The 16,531-nt window shown below is 47.7% G+C and overlaps 1 protein-coding gene and 1 long non-coding RNA gene across 6 annotated transcripts in view; one reads left to right on the top strand and one right to left on the bottom strand.

The window, feature by feature from the left end:
* The window catches only part of PHC3 (polyhomeotic homolog 3), a 218,140-nt gene extending 202,353 nt beyond the window's left edge, over positions 1-15,787 (bottom strand). For 3 of the 5 annotated variants that reach the window (XM_073578887.1, XM_073578890.1, XM_073578891.1), the window contains exon 1: positions 15,715-15,762. The gene's annotated coding sequence lies outside the window, so the exon portion shown is untranslated. Of the gene's footprint in view, positions 1-15,412; positions 15,656-15,714 lie in introns of those variants that run through there. The other 2 variants (XM_073578888.1, XM_073578889.1) reach the window with 2 other exon arrangements.
* The window catches only part of LOC141092589 (uncharacterized), a 77,253-nt gene that overhangs the window by 23,235 nt on the left and 37,487 nt on the right, over positions 1-16,531 (top strand). The gene's annotated exons all lie outside the window — the stretch shown is intronic.

Below are 16,531 nucleotides of genomic sequence, written 5' to 3'. Positions count from 1 at the left end.
TCTTCCTCATCAGGTGGCAGATCACTACCACTTAAACCAACCGCACTACCTCCTGTCACCACCAGAAGAACGGAAGGGGAACTCTCAACTGGTGGAGCAGAAAATGAGTTCATGACAGGATCTGCCCTTCAGGAACAGGAAACCTACAGATACAAAAGGGCGGCACCTCTCCCATGCATCAGCTGGTTTCCTGTTCCTGAGGGGACGGGATCCTGCAGATGGAATCCGGATGGATCCCAGGCCGACCGGCCGGTACAGGTAGCGGGGGGGTCTCCTACCTCGGCCAGGTGCGGAGCTCCTGGAGACGCCACGGTTGTCCTGGATGGGCTGCACGGCAGTGGCGTTTACAGCAGGGAGCGGTGTCCGGAGGATATCCGCCTCCGTGGGAAAAACCCGCCTGTGAGTATGCCCACGGGGGTCTCCCTGCTCCGGCGGAGCAGTGGATGGGGTCGGTGTGGCCGGCGCAGCTGCATGGTGTCCGGGACTGGGGAGAGCTGTAGGAGGACGCCCAGGTGTCCCGCGTGACTTCCGGTTACACAGGAAGTGTGTGCGGGGCCGCGGTCGTCGTCAGGGGCGGAGCCTTGGGGCACTTCCGGGTCAGCGGCGCCACTGCGCAGGCGCGAAGATTCCAAGATGGCAGCACCCATCGGAACAGGCGCCCGGTAAGCGCTGGCTCACCGGCCGATAGCGGCGCCAGCTGGGAATGGGAGACCAATCGGGGGGGTGCGGCATGTCTGCTGACCGGAGGAGGGGTATTTAAGCAGGGCCGAAGGGGGGTTCCATGCTTCTGGCCACATTATTGCACGCAATGATGGAGAGCGAACAAGAGCAGCGGCGGCAGCAGCGACAATCATCACTGAGGACCTTCGGCAGGTGAAGCAAAAGAAGAAAGAATCCCGGGACAGTAAGGAGCGTGCCAAACGGAGTGAACAATCCAGTCATAAAAGCTCCTCCAGACAGACGGGAGCATCGACTGAAAAAGATCCCCCTCATTCTCCGGTACTTAATTGCTGCACTGGTAAGTGATCTACATGAATGTTCACTCAGTGACGGGGCCTCCCTCTATGTTTCTATTCTCAGCAGAAGAAGTCCACGAGTAAAACAAAACACATGGAATGTGCTCTCTGTGCATGCCCATTACCGGACTCATGCCCAAAAAAGTTGTGTCCCCCCCTGTATCCAGCAGACGGTGGCGGAAGAATCGCCTAAAATAGCTGCAAGCCTAAAGACATAGTCAGGGCAGAGATGAGAGAAACCCTGAAATCCCTGTCCCAAACGGGGAGCTCGAGGGTTAGGGACCCTTTGGAGTCAGATTCCTCGGTGGAATGGAGGAAAAGTAAGGACTCCCCTGGCTCATCCCCCTCGTCGTCCTCGGAGGATTCCGGCCGGTTTTAACCCCAGAAGTGCCGGTCCACCAGCACTGGTATCATGACAGTACCCCCCTCTCAACGGGCTTGCCCGCGTACCTAGCATGGAAAGCCCGAACCAGGCGATCCGCATGCATCAACCGGGCCGGCACCCAGGACCTGTCCTCCGGCCCATACCCCTTCCAATGAACTAGGTACTGTACTGACCGCTGTACCAACCTAGAATCTACGATGTGACCAATCTCATATTCCACATGTCCCTCAACCGAAACCGGAGGAGCAGCGGACTCGGATTCTCCCCGGACTGCTTCAAAAGGCTTCAGTAGAGATCTATGGAAGACGTTAGGGATCTTGAAAGAGGGTGGAAGGCACAGCCTATACGCCACTGGATTGATTTTTTTCCACAATCTTGTACGGGCCAATTAATTTGGGGCCCAACTTGGCTGACGGAATCTTTAACTTAATGTTTCACGTGGAGAGCCAAACTTTTTCTCTCCAACCTGAAACATGGGACCAGGTGTTCGTTTCCTGCCCGCGAAAAACTTATACCTGCCTTGAGACCTAGATATACGCCGCTGGACTTCTGCCCATGTATCTTTTAATCGCCGAACAGAGTCCTCAGCCCCGGGACACCCCGAATCCAGATGAGAAAACTCACCAAAACGAGGACTGAACCCATAGTTGATCAAGAAAGGGGACATACCAGTGGATTGACTCACTCGACTATTGAAGGCAAATTCAGCCAACGGCAGTATATCACACCAGTCATTCTGTCCAGCAGAAGTCAGACACCTGAGGATCTGTTCCAGAGACTGATTAGTGCGTTCCGTCTGACCATTACTCTCGGGATGGTATGCAGACGAAAAGGACAGAGATATCCCTAATTTTTTGCAGAAAGCACGCCAAAACTTAGCCCCAAACTGCACACCACGATCAGACACCACATTCAGGGGTACCCCATGCAAGCGGACCACATGCTGCACAAACAATCTGGATAAGGTCTCAGCAGACGGTAATGCGGACAGGGGTATAAAATGAGCCTGCTTTGAAAATCTGTCCACCACTACCCATACCACCGTATTACCCCTGGAAGAGGGAAGATTGGTAATAAAATCCATGGACAGGTGGGTCCATGGTCTTTCGGGAACTGCCAAGGGCATCAGCTCTCCCGCCAGCCGGCTATGAGAGCTTTTAGAACGAGCGCAGACCCCACAACCAGAAATTAATTTCTTTATATCAGAACCAAGGGTAGGCCAGCAGAAGATCCTAGCCACCGCCAGTCACGTGGCTTATATACCAGGGTGAGCACACAGCTTGGATTCGTGGAATTCTTGCAAGAGTTTAAGGCGAAGTTGCTCTGGGACAAACAACTTGCCCCCTGGCTTGGCCGCAGGAGCCAGCGACTGGGCCCCCTCAATTTCCAGTTCCAATTCAAACGAGATCCCTGCTACCACCACTCCAGGGTGCGGAATGAAGGACGGTGGTTCAGGGGCAGACACAGGATGAAAACTACGAGATAAGGAGTCAGCCTTGACATTCTTTGACCATGGACGGAATGTAATAGTAAACTGGAAACGAGGAAAAAAAAAAGCGACCAACGTTCCTGTCTGGGCGTTAGTCTTTTAGCAGACTCAATGTATGACAAATTTTTGTGATCAGTGATCACAGTAACCGGGTGACTGGCCCCCTCCAAAAAGTGCCTCCACTCCTCAAACGCCAACTTGACCGCAAGAAGCTCTCTATTGCCTACATCATAATTTCTTTCAGCAGCACAGAACTTCCTGGAAAAGAAAGCACATGGCCTGAGGTTGGTGAGAGTGGCAGGCCCTTGGGACAACACTGCCCCAACTCCCACCTCGGAGGCATTCACCTCCACCACAAATGGTTTGGACGGATCTGGCTGTACCCACACGGGAGCAGACATAAAACATTTTTTCAGAGTCGCAAAGGCCTCTTGCGAGGGAGGACCAATTTCTCACATCCGCACCTTTGCATGTTAGATCCGTGAGAGGTTTGACCAACTGCGAAAACCCCCGGATAAATTTGCGTTAATAATTGGCGAACCCCAAGAAGCACTGAAGACCCTTAAGATCTTGGGGTTGCACCCAATCCGCAATGGCCTGCACCTTCTTGGGGTCCATGCTAAAACCCTCACAGGATACAATTAATCCCAAAAAAGACAATTCTTGAACACCAAATACACATTTCTCCAATTTGGCATACAGATAATTTTCTCTCAGTCTTTGGAGAACAGTTCGTACATGTTCCAGATGAGAATGCGTGTCGGAGGAGTATATCAAAATATCATCTAAGTAGATAACGACAAAACGACCAATGAGATCCGAGAATACCACGTTGATGAAATTCTGAAATATGGCGGGGGGCATTGGTAAGACCAAACGGCATGACTACATTTTCGAACAGTCCCTCGGACGTGAGGAACGCAGTTTTCCATTCATCCCCCTCCCGGACCCTTATCAAATTTTATGCCCCCCGAAGATCCAGTTTAGAAAACCACTTTGCCCCTGATAGTTGGTTACACAAATCGGGAATCAACGTATTCCGTACAGTAATCTGATTAAGCTCCCGAAAATCGAGACAGGGACGTAACCCGCCATCATCTTCTCTTTTGTAAAAAAAAAAAAAAAAAAAAAAAAACCTGCCACCACAGGTGAGACTGAAGGACGTATGTGTCCCCTTGCGCAGACTTTCAGCAATGTACTCCTTCATAGCCAAGCGCTCAGGGCCGGATAAATTAAACAGACGGGCTTTAGGTAATTTAGCCCCCGGAACCAGCTCGATAGCGCAGTCAAAGGGTCTATGTGGCGGTAACGTCTCGGCCTCGCTTTCAGAGAATACTTCTTTGAAGTCCTTCAGGCATTCCGGAATACCTTCCAGCTCAACAGATGATACAGACACAAATTTAACAGGTTCAACCAGCAGTGCGGATTTATCACACAACTTAAAATCATTAAACCCCCATTGAACAATCTCCCCCGTTTTCCAGTTAATAACTGGGTTATGGCATTGTAACCAGGGCATGCCCAACACCAACCCTGCAGGTAGATTGTCCAGAACCAAACAACTTAGGTTTTCCACATGAGTAGCGCCCACTCTGAGCGAAAACAAGTCAGTAATAAAGAGAATTCCCTCCTTAGTGAGGGGAGAGGAGTCAATGGCCACCACCTTGATTGGAAACTTGAGCCTAACTGTCCCTATCTTGCAGCGTGTGACCAATTGGGAGTCAATGAGATCAAGACTCAGTAACAGTAACACTTTAGAAAACGAGAAAAAGGGTACCTGAGGGTCTGAGTAGTCGCCCCGCTGACTACTCAGACCTAGTCTTTTCCCGCCGACCGGGTCGAAGACGGGCAATCAGGACACTCCCTTTTCCAATGTCCCGTTTTACCGCAGTAAAAGCATAACTGCTTGTCCTTCCGGCGTTTCCTCTCCGTATCCTTCAGGGAGAGGGCGCCTACGTCCATGAGCTCAGGGGCAGTCTCTTTTCCACTGGGAAACAATGGAGTTTCTACCTGCATCACCCCTCTGGCCCGCAGCCTGCGGTCCATCCGGATGGCCTGGGTCATGGCGTCCTCGAGAGAGTTAGGTGGGGGATGTAACGCCAAGGCATCCTGCAGCCGCTCGGACAAGCCTCTGCGAAAGAGTCCTCGGAGTGCGGCATCATCCCAAGAAATCTCTGCGGTAACCTTTTGGGGGTTTCCACTCTGGGGGTACCTCAGGGTCTCTCCAATACGACATGGCCCACTGGATTTCTTCCAGTGTAATCTATTATCCCAAAAACCGCCTAGCTCTCCTTCTGTGCTGAGCCCTCTTGCGCGCCCATAATTTAGTTTACGTGTACATGTGGGGTGTTTCTATAAACTGCGGAATTGGGGTAACCAATTTTGGGTTTGGGTTTGCTGTTAATCCTTGCTGGGTTGCAGGTAAAATTGGATTACAATGGAATATCAGCCAAAAAATTGAAATTTTGATATTTCACTGTCATTTTGCTTGAATTCCTGTGCAACACCTAAGGGGTTAACAAAGTTTTGAAAATCCGCTTTGGACACCTTGAGGGGTGTAGTTTGCAAAATGGGGTAATGTATGGGTGGGTTCTGTTATACAAGACCCATAAAGTGACGTCCGAACTGACTCGGTCCTTGGAAAAATGGGTTTTGGAAATTTAGTCGTAAACTTTAAAAATTGCGTATAAAACTATGAGCCTTATCACATCCGAAAAATATAAAATTTCATTTCCAAAATGATGCCAATGTGAAGTAGACATGTGGAGAATGTAAACTAATAACTGTTATGGGGGGTATCAACATTTTTGTAAAAAGTAGAGAATTTCAAAGTTCAAAAATAGCAAATTTTTCCCAAATTTTCGTGTATTTTGTAATTTTTTATGCAGAAAGGTAAAATCTATTGACTCACAAGTAGCACTACCATGAAGTACAATATGTCACGAGAAAACAATCTCAGAATGGCGTGGGTAGGTGATAGCGTCCCAAAGTTATTACCGAATGAAGTGACAGGTCAGATTTACAAAAAATGGCCTAGGCATTTGGGTACAAATAGGCCTGAAGGGGTTAAGCTACTGATATGCAAGGGCTATCATATCAAAACATAAACTACAGACATGCATCTACCTAAAAACACCAAAGAGAATTAGTCACTCCGGCTGGTACCGATATCGTCAAAATTGGCTCTTGGCTCATGGACTAGTATACAAGCACTTTCTAGGTTGCCCCCTTATACAGAGTTTTTACATGATAGAGTAATCCTAAAACCATACCCAGCATACTTGCCCAAGGTAGCGTCACACGTAGCGTCACACTTTCACCGGACACAAGAGATAGTGCTCCCTTCCTTCCTCCCTAATGCTACCAACCCTAAAGAGCAAAAGCTTCATGAGTTAGATGTTAAAAGATGCCTACTAAAATATATATCGGCTACTGATCCTTGGAGGAAAGAGAATGCATTATTTTTATCCTTCCAAGGTCCTAAGAAAGGATTTAGGGTAACAAAACGCACGTTAGCAAAATGGATTAGGGAGGCTCTCTTGCTTACACAACAGGGGGCGATCCGGCTCCACAGAATCTGAGGGCGCATTCCACTCGTGCCATGGCGTCATCTTGGGCAGAGAGATCTGGAGTGTCAATTGACCAGATATGTAAGGCGGCCACCTGGTCATCTCCTTCCACCTTTTTTAACCACTATCGGTTAGATATGGGTGCCTCCTCGGATCTCACCTTTGGGCTAAGGGTGCTGCAGGCTGTAGTCCCTCCCTAAGTTAGTTTACATCTCTGTAATTCTCTTGGGGTGCTGTCATGGGAGTCCGAATAAAGTATTAAGTTACGTACCGGTAACGATATTTTTCGGAAGCCCATGACAGCACCCTTAGTTCCCTCCCTTGTTCACGTATAGGGGTGCACTCCTTCCTCTTAGACAGCTATTTCACGGATTTACCTTATTTTGGAGTAAAGATTACATACAAATTGTAAATAGGATGTATAGAGTGTATATATTGTATATATGCTGTGCCACTAACCATGGTAGCCTCTCAAGCTCTGGAATCCAACTGATGCGTGGGAGAGGTGCCGCCCTTTTGTATCTGTAGGTTTCCTGTTCCTGAAGGGAGGATCCCCTCTCTCATGGTGCTGTCATGGGCTTCCGAAAAATACCGTTACCGGTACGTAACTTAATACTTTTGCCCCCAATTTTTATTTTCCCAAGGGTAACAGGAGAAATTGGATCCCAAAAGTTGTGCAATTTGCCCTGAGTAGGCTGATAGCCCATATGTGGGGGTAAACCACTGTTTGGGCGCACAGTTTGACTTTTTCAATGCAGAATAGGCTGGAATTGAGATCAGACGCCATGTTGCGTTTGGAGAGCCCCTGATGGCCCTAAACAGTGGAAACCCCCCAATTCTAACTCCAACCCTAACCCCAACACACCCCTAGCCCTAATCCTAACCCTAATGGGAAAATGGAAATAAATACATTTTTTAATTATTTTTCCCTGACTAAGGAGTGATAAAGGGGGGTTTGATTTACTCTTTATGGCAGGTTTTTATGTTTGGCAGCTGTCACACGATAAAAGACACTTTTTATTGTAAAAATAGTTTTGGCATCACATTTTGAGAGCTATAATTTTTCCATATTTTGACCCACCGAGTCATGTGAGGTCTTATTTTTAGCGGGACGAGTTGATGTTTTTATTGGTACAATTTTCGGGCGCGTGACATTTTTTGATCGCTTTTTATTCCGATTTTTGGGACGCAGAATGAACAAAAAACAGCGTTTCATGAATTTCTTTTAGGGGGTGCGTTTACACCGTTCCGCGTGCGGTAAAATTGATAAAGCGGTTTTATTCTTCGGGTCAGTACGGTTACAGCGATACCTCATTTAGGTCGTTTTTTTATGTTTTGTCGGTTTTATGCAATGAAAACAATTTCATATAAAAAATAATTATTTTTGCATCGCTTTATTCTGCGAGCTATAACTTTTTTATTTTTTTGCGGATGATGCTGTATGGCGGCTCGTTTTTTGCGGGACAAGCTGACGTTTTCAGCGGTACCATGGATATTTATATGCATCTTTTTGATCGCGCGTTATTGCACTTTTTGTTCGATGGTATGATAATCATTATTTTTTGCTTCGTTTTTTATTTTTATTTTTTAAGGGGTTCGCTAAAGGGGTTAACTAATGGGACAGTTTTATAGGGCGGGTCGTTACGGACGCGGCGATACCAAATATGTGTACTGTTATTTTTTTTTTTTTCAAAAAATGAATTTATTGGGGAATTTTTTTTTTTTTTTTATACTAATTTATTTCGCGATTTTTTTAAAATTATTTTTACACTTTTTTTTTTTTTTTTTTAACTTTATTACATTGTCCCAGGTGGGACATCGCTGATCTGTCATATCACAGATCACTGTGACAGATCAGCGATCTGTCACAGGCACTGCTGCAGACTTCCTCATGCCTGCGCTTTGCAGGCAGTGAGGAAGTCAGCTCCCTACAGGCCCCCGAAGGTCCCCGTCGCCATCTTGGATCCGGGGGCCTGTAGGGAAAGAGCCCCCTGCAGCAGCGCTGCAGATTATGCTTCCGTGGGGGGCTCAGGGAAGCAGGGAGGGAGCCCCCTCCCTGCCAATTCTTCCCTTTAACCCCCGATACACCGCGATCGTGTTTGATCATGGTGTACAAGGGGTTAACGTGTCGGGGGCGGTCCGTGATTATCACAGCTGACACCCGGCCGCAATCAGCGGCGCTCACCACGTGAGCGCCGCTGATCGCTATGACGTACTATCCCGTCCCTGGGAATTAAGTCCCAGGGCACATGGACGGGATAGTACGTCTGATGGCAGAAAGGGGTTAATTAAACTGATAAGACTTGATTTGTAAAGGCACACACCTGTCTATATAAGGGTACCGTGACACTAAGCGATGCACCAGCGATCCCGACAACGATATGAATCGCTGGTGCATCGCCAAGTGGTCGCTAGTGAGCTGCCAAACAGGGAGATCTCACCAGCGACATCGCAGGGGTCGGGGGTCGTTACTTACCTGTCAGACGCGGCGATCCTGACGTCCTCCCGCCGCGTCCACGCATCGCTCGTCGTCACAGCAGGAAGCGCCCGACGAGAAATGATTCATGACGTTCTCGCGCGATCAGCGATGAGCAGCGGGGGAGCCGGTCGGAGGTAAGTATCAGACATGGCGATATCGCTAGCAAAATCGCTGCTAAGTCACAAAATCGGTGACGTTACAGCGATATTGCTAGCGATATCGCTATGTGTAACGGGGGCTTAAGACCTCACAGCTCACAGTGCATGTCAGAACAAATGAGAATCATGAGGTCAAAAGAACTGACCAAGGAGCTCAGAGACAGAATTGTGGCAAGGCACACATCTGGCCAAGGTTACAGAAGAATTTCTGCAGTACTCAAGGTTCCTAAGAGCAGAGTGGCCTTGATAATCCTTAAATGGAAGAAGTTTGAAACCACCAGAAGTCTTCCTAGACCTGGCCGTCCAGCCAAACTGAGCAATTGTGGGAGAAGAGCCTTGGTGATAGAGGTAAAGAAGTACCCCAAGAGGACTATAGCTGAGCTCCACAGATGCAGTAGGGAGATGGGAGAAAGTTCCACAAAGTCAATCACTGCAGCCCTCCACCAATTGGGCCTTTATGGCAGAGTGGCCTGACGGAAGCCTCTCATCAGTGCCCGACATATGAAAGCCTACATAGAGTTTGCTAAAAAACACATGAAGGACTCCCAGACTATGAGAAATAAGATTCTCTGGTCTGATGAGATGAAGATAGAACTTTTTGGTGATAATTCTGAGAGGTATTTGTGGAGAAAACCAGGCACTGCTCATCACCTGCCCAATACAATCCCAACAGTGAAATATGGTGGTGACAGCATCATGCTATGGAGGTGTTTTTCAGCTGCAGGGTCAGGACGACTGGTCGCAATTGAAGGAAACATGAATGCGGCCAAGTACAGAGATATCCTGGATGAAAACCTTTTCCAGAGTGCTCTGAACCTCAGACTTGGCCGAAGGTTCACCTTCCAACAAGACAACAACCCTAAGCACACAACTAAAATAACAATGGAGTGGCTTCAGAACAACTCTGTGACCATTCTTGACTGGCCCAGCCAGAGCCCTGACCTAAACCCAATTGAGCATCTCTGGGGAGACCTGAAAATGGCTGTCCACCAACGTTCACCATCCAACCTGATGGAACTGGAGAGGATTTGCAAGGAGGAATGGCAGAGGATGCCCAAATCCAGGTGTGAAAAACTTGTTGCATCATTCCCAAGAAGACTCATGGCTGTATTAGCTCAAAAGGGTGATTCTACTAAATACTGAGCAAAGGGTCTGAATACTTATGATCATGTGATAGCTCAGTTTTTATTTTATAATTAATTTGCAAAAATTTCTACATTTCAGTTTTTTCAGTCAAGATGGGGTGCAGAGTGTACGTTAATGAGAAAAAAAATGAACTTTTTAGAATTTACCAAATGGCTGCAATTAAACAAAGAGTGAAAAATTCAGGGGTCTAAATACTTTCCATACCCACTGTATATAAAGCTCTATCTGGACATACTACCCGCAGACCACTCATCAGCACAGCTCCCACCACTATTATCTGTGTGCTACGATTACAGCTCCTGATGTTGATAACACAGAATTGCACATTTCAAAACCAGTACATCAATTTACCGGGATAGAGGACCTCGCTACTCAACATGGTGACAGAGGAACTCACTGCTATATATCAGGATAAGAGGGGTAAGGACAGTATATTGCAATAGATGAGCTCATTACTATATATCAGGACAGAGGCTACTGAACACTGGGATAAAGGAACCCACTGCTGTAGATCAGGATAGTGGTCAGCATTACTTTATATTGGGACACAGGGCATTATTACTGTATGTCACAATAGAGGACGTTAATACTGAATAGTAGGTGAAATGACCTCATTTTTGTATATAAGGACAGGGACATCAACACTATCAATGAAGACAGAAGGCATCAGTACTGTATATCGGGATAGAGAATTTCATTACTGTATATCGGGATAGTGTCCATTACTGTATATCAGGATATAGTGTCATTACTGTATAAGGAGACAGGAAGTACAAGTTACTGTATAGGAGGCACAGTTACTGTATATGGGGATAGGAAGCAAGTTACTGTATATGGAGACAGGAGGCACAGTTACTGTATATGGGGATAGGAGGCACAGTTACTGTATATGGGGATAGGATGTATAGTTACTGTATATGGGGAAAGGAGGCACAGTTACTGCATATGGGGACAGGAGGCACAGTTTCTGTATATGGGGACAGGAGGCACAGTTTCTGTATATGGGGACAGGAGGCACAGTTTCTGTATATGGGGACAGGAGGCACAGTTTCTGTATATGGGGCAGGAGGCACAGTTACTGTATATGGGGACAGGAGGCACAGTTACTGTATATGGGGATAGGATGTATAGTTACTGCATATGGGGACAGGAGGCACAGATACTGTATATGGGGACAGGAGGCACAGATACTGTATATGGGGACAGGAGGCACAGATACTGTATATGGGGACAGGAGGCACAGATACTGTATATGGGGACAGGAGGCACAGTTACTGTATATGGGGACAGGAGGCACAGTTACTGTATATGGGGACAGGAGGCACAGTTACTGCATATGGGGACAGGAGGCACAGTTACTGCATATGGGGACAGGAGGCACAGTTTCTGTATATGGGGACAGGAGGCACAGTTACTGTATATGGGGATAGGATGTATAGTTACTGCATATGGGGACAGGAGGTACAGTTACTGCATATGGGGACAGGAGGCACAGTTTCTGTATATGGGGACAGGAGGCACTGTTACTGTATATGGGGATAGGATGTATAGTTACTGCATATGGGGACAGGAGGCACAGTTTCTGTATATGGGGATAGGAGGCACAGTTTCTGTATATGGGGACAGGAGGCACAGTTTCTGTATATGGGGACAGGAGGCACAGTGTCTGTATATGGGGACAGGAGGCACAGTTACTGTATATGGGATAGGATGTATAGTTACTGTATATGGGGATAGGAGGCACAGCTACTGTACATGGGGATAGGAGGCACAGTTACTGTACATGGGGATAGGAGGCACAGCTACTGTATATGGGGGCAGGAGGCACAGCTACTGTATATGGGGATAGGAGGCACAGTTACTGTATATGTATATGGGGATAGGATGCATAGTTACTGTATATGGGGACAGGAGGCACAGTTATATGGGGACACGAGGCACAGATACTGTATATGGGGGCAGGAGGCACAGTTACTGTATATGGGGACAGGAGGCACAGTTACTGTATATGGGGATAGGATGCATAGTTACTGTATATGGGGACAGGAGGCACAGTTATATGGGGACAGGAGGCACAGTTACTGTATAATGGGGACAGGAGGCACAGTTACTGTATATGGGGACAGGAGGCACAGATTCTGTATATGGGGATAGGATGTATAGTTACTGCATATGGGGACAGGAGGCACAGTTTCTGTATATGGGGACAGGAGGCACAGTTACTGTATATGGGGATAGGATGTATAGTTACTGTATATGGGGACAGGAGGCACAGCTACTGTACATGGGGATAGGAGGCACAGTTACTGTACATGGGGATAGGAGGCACAGCTACTGTACATGGGGACAGGAGGCACAGCTACTGTACATGGGGACAGGATGTATAGTTACTGTGTATGGGGACAGGAGGCACAGTTACAGTATATGGGGATAGGAGGCACAGATACTGTATATGGGGACAGGAGGCACAGATACTGTATATTGGGATAGGATGTATAGTTACTGTATATGGGGACAGGAGGCAGTTACTGTATATGGGGACAGGAGGCACAGTTACTGTATATGGGGATAGGATGTATGGTTACTGTATATGGGGACAGGAGGCACAGATACTGTATATGGGGACAGGAGGCACAGATACTGTATATGGGGACAGGAGGCACAGATACTGTATATGGGGACAGGAGGCACAGTTACTGTATATGGGGATAGGAGGCACAGTTACTGTATATGGGGACAGGAGGCACAGTTACTATATATGGGGACAGGAGGCACAGTTACTGTATATGGGAATAGGATGTATAGTTACTGCATATGGGGAAAGGAGGCACAGTTACTGCATATGGGGAAAGGAGGCACAGTTTCTGTATATGGGGACAGGAGGCACAGTTTCTGTATATGGGGACAGGAGGCACAGTTTCTGTATATGCGGACAGGAGGCACAGTTTCTGTATATGGGGATAGAATGTATAGTTACTGTATATGGGGACAGGAGGCACAGTTACTGTATATGGGGACAGGAGGCACAGTTACTGTATATGGGGATAGGAGGCACAGTTATTGTATATGGGGACAGGAGGCAGTTACTGTATATGGGGATAGGATGTATAGTTACTGAATATGGGGATAGGAGGCACAGTTTCTGTATATGGGAATAGGAGGCACAGTTACTGTATATGGGGATAGGAGGCACAGTTACTGTATATGGGGATAGGATGTATAGCTACTGTATATGGGGACAGGAGGCACAGTTATATGGGGACAGGAGGCACAGTTTCTGTATATGGGGACAGGAGGCACAGTTTCTGTATATGGGGACAGGAGGCACAGTTTCTGTATATGGGGACAGGAGGCAAGTTACTGTATATGGGGATAGGATGTATAGTTACTGTATATGGGGACAGGAGGCACAGTTATATGGGGATAGGAGGCACAGATACTGTATATGGGGACAGGAGGCACAGATACTGTATATGGGGACAGGAGGCACAGTTACTGTATATGGGGACAGGATGTAGTTACTGTATATTGGGACAGGAGGCACAGTTACTGTATATGGGGACAGGAGGCACAGTTACTGTATATGGGGATAGGATGTATAGTTACTGCATATGGGGACAGGAGGCACAGTTTCTGTATATGGGGATAGGAGGCACAGTTTCTGTATATGGGGATAGGAGGCACAGTTTCTGTATATGGGGATAGGAGGCACAGTTTCTGTATATGGGGACAGGAGGCACAGTTTCTGTATATGGGGACAGGAGGCACAGTTTCTGTATATGGGGACAGGAGGCACAGTTACTGTATATGGGGATAGTATGTATAGTTACTTTATATGGGGACAGGAGGCACAGTTACTGTATATGGGGATAGGATGTATAGTTACTGTATATGGGGAAAGGAGGCACAGTTACTGTATATGGGGATAGGATGTATAGTTACTATATATGGGGAAAGGAGGCATAGTTACTGTATATGGGGACAGGAGGCACAGTTTCTGTATATAGGGAAAGGAGGCACAGTTACTGTATATGGGGACAGGAGGCACAGTTATATGGGGATAGGAGGCACAGTTACTGTATATGGGGATAGGAGGCACAGTTACTGTATATGGGGACAGGAGGCACAGTTACTGTATATGGGGATAGGATGTATAGTTACTGTATATGGGGAAAGGAAGCACAGTTACTGTATATGGGGAAAGGAGGCACAGTTACTGCATATGGGGACAGGAGGCACAGTTACTGCATATGGGGACAAGAGGCAGTTTCTGTATATGGGGACAGGAGGCACAGTTTCTGTATATGGGGACAGGAGGCAGTTTCTGTATATGGGGACAGGAGGCACAGTTTCTGTATATGGGGATAGGATGTATAGTTTCTGTATATGGGGACAGGAGGCACAGTTTCTGTATATGGGGATAGGATGTATAGTTACTGTATATGGGGAAAGGAAGCACAGTTACTGTATATGGGGAAAGGAGGCACAGTTACTGCATATGGGGACAGGAGGCACAGTTTCTGTATATAGGGAAAGGAGGCACAGTTACTGTATATGGGGATAGGAGGCACAGATACTGTATATGGGGATAGGAGGCACAGATACTGTATATGGGGATAGGAGGCACAGTTACTGTATATGGGGACAGGAGGCACAGTTACTGTATATGGGGATAGGATGTATAGTTACTGTATATGGGGAAAGGAGGCACAGTTACTGCATATGGGGACAGGAGGCACAGTTACTGTATATGGGGATAGGATGTATAGTTACTGTATATGGGGAAAGGAGGCACAGTTACTGCATATGGGGACAGGAGGCACAGTTACTGTATATGGGGATAGGATGTATAGTTACTGTATATGGGGAAAGGAAGCACAGTTACTGTATATGGGGAAAGGAGGCACAGTTGCTGCATATGGGGAGAGGAGGCACAGTTACTGCATATGGGGACAGGAGGCACAGTTACTGCATATGGGGACAGGAGGCACAGTTTCTGTATATGGGGATAGGAGGCACAGTTACTGCATATGGGGACAGGAGGCACAGTTACTGCATATGGGGACAGGAGGCACAGTTACTGTATATGGGGACAGGAGGTGTGTATATATATGCCCTCACTACTATAGATCAGGACAGAGGACCATGTAGGGATAGAGGGCATCCTTACATTATATGGGGCCTCCGGACGGCAGCACTCTGTATGACAACATGTCCCCAGACTCCCCATCTGCCCGTCCTGCTCCTGTGCGGCTCCTGCTATTGCCCTTACATCCCTCAGGGCTGCTGTCACCTGTCCCTGTGACAGCATTCACCACAGAGGACGTGTCTCGCCTCCCAGCGCTGGACGTCTCTGCCTCTTTACATTGCGCTCCCCCTCCCTGCTCAGTACGGTGGTGTAGACTTCCCCGGGTTATCAGCTGCCACTCCCGCCCACCAGCATTCCCCCAGTGGACGCTCACACTCACTTACTCACAGAGGTGCCGCCATTTTCTATCTTCGTCACTAGGTGTCGCTGCGCATGCGTCGTGCCGCCGTGTGACTCTCAGCTGGTGCGGGCATTAACCCCACACGTCTCTGCTGGGTGACCAGCAGGCCCCGCTCTCTCCTCAGCAGGCCCCGCGCTCTCCTCAGCAGGCCCCGCGCTCTCCTCAGCGCCGCTGGTGTCTGCCTGCTGTCTGGACTGCGCTGTGTACGTGATTATGGACGATTCAGCACGTGAAAAATCACAATTATCACACACATATTTAGGCAGCTGCTATTATTCCCCTCTGTCATGAAAATTCCCATAATGGGTAATAGTGCACGTAACCACTGCAAACACTAAGGACTGTTTCAGACATCAGTTTTTTCTGTCAGTCTAGTCTCTCTCTCCTTCTCTCTCTCCTTCTCTCTCTCCTCTCTCTCCTTCTCTCTCTCCCTCCCGGCCAGCAGTTCCTTTAAATTTCCTCATTTTCCGGATCCATCTGAAAACGGATCCTGTGCCATCCGTTCACATCAGTTGAGAACGGATCCGCTTGTCTGACTTTTTGGCGGATTTGAACTGATGCAAAAAACTGAAGTGTGAAAGAGGCCTAAATCCGCCAAAATAGCGGAAAACGGATCCGCAGGCGGACTGACAGAAAAGGGGGTCAGCGGCTCGGCGGATGTACGGATCCGCCGATGGTAAAAATTTAAAGGAACCGCGCCTGGGAAAAAAGCAAAAAAAATTAAAAAATGAATACCGCCAGATGTAGTGGTATCCGGAAGAGCATCTGCGGTGAGCGATCATCTCGCGGGGTGTGGGTGA

Source organism: Dendrobates tinctorius, unplaced genomic scaffold (genome assembly GCF_039654945.1).
Source record: "Dendrobates tinctorius isolate UK_male_01 unplaced genomic scaffold, ASM3965494v1 ptg000060l, whole genome shotgun sequence".
In the NCBI taxonomy this organism is placed as follows: domain Eukaryota; kingdom Metazoa; phylum Chordata; class Amphibia; order Anura; family Dendrobatidae; genus Dendrobates; species Dendrobates tinctorius.
This window is presented reverse-complemented; position numbering and strand designations above follow the sequence as displayed.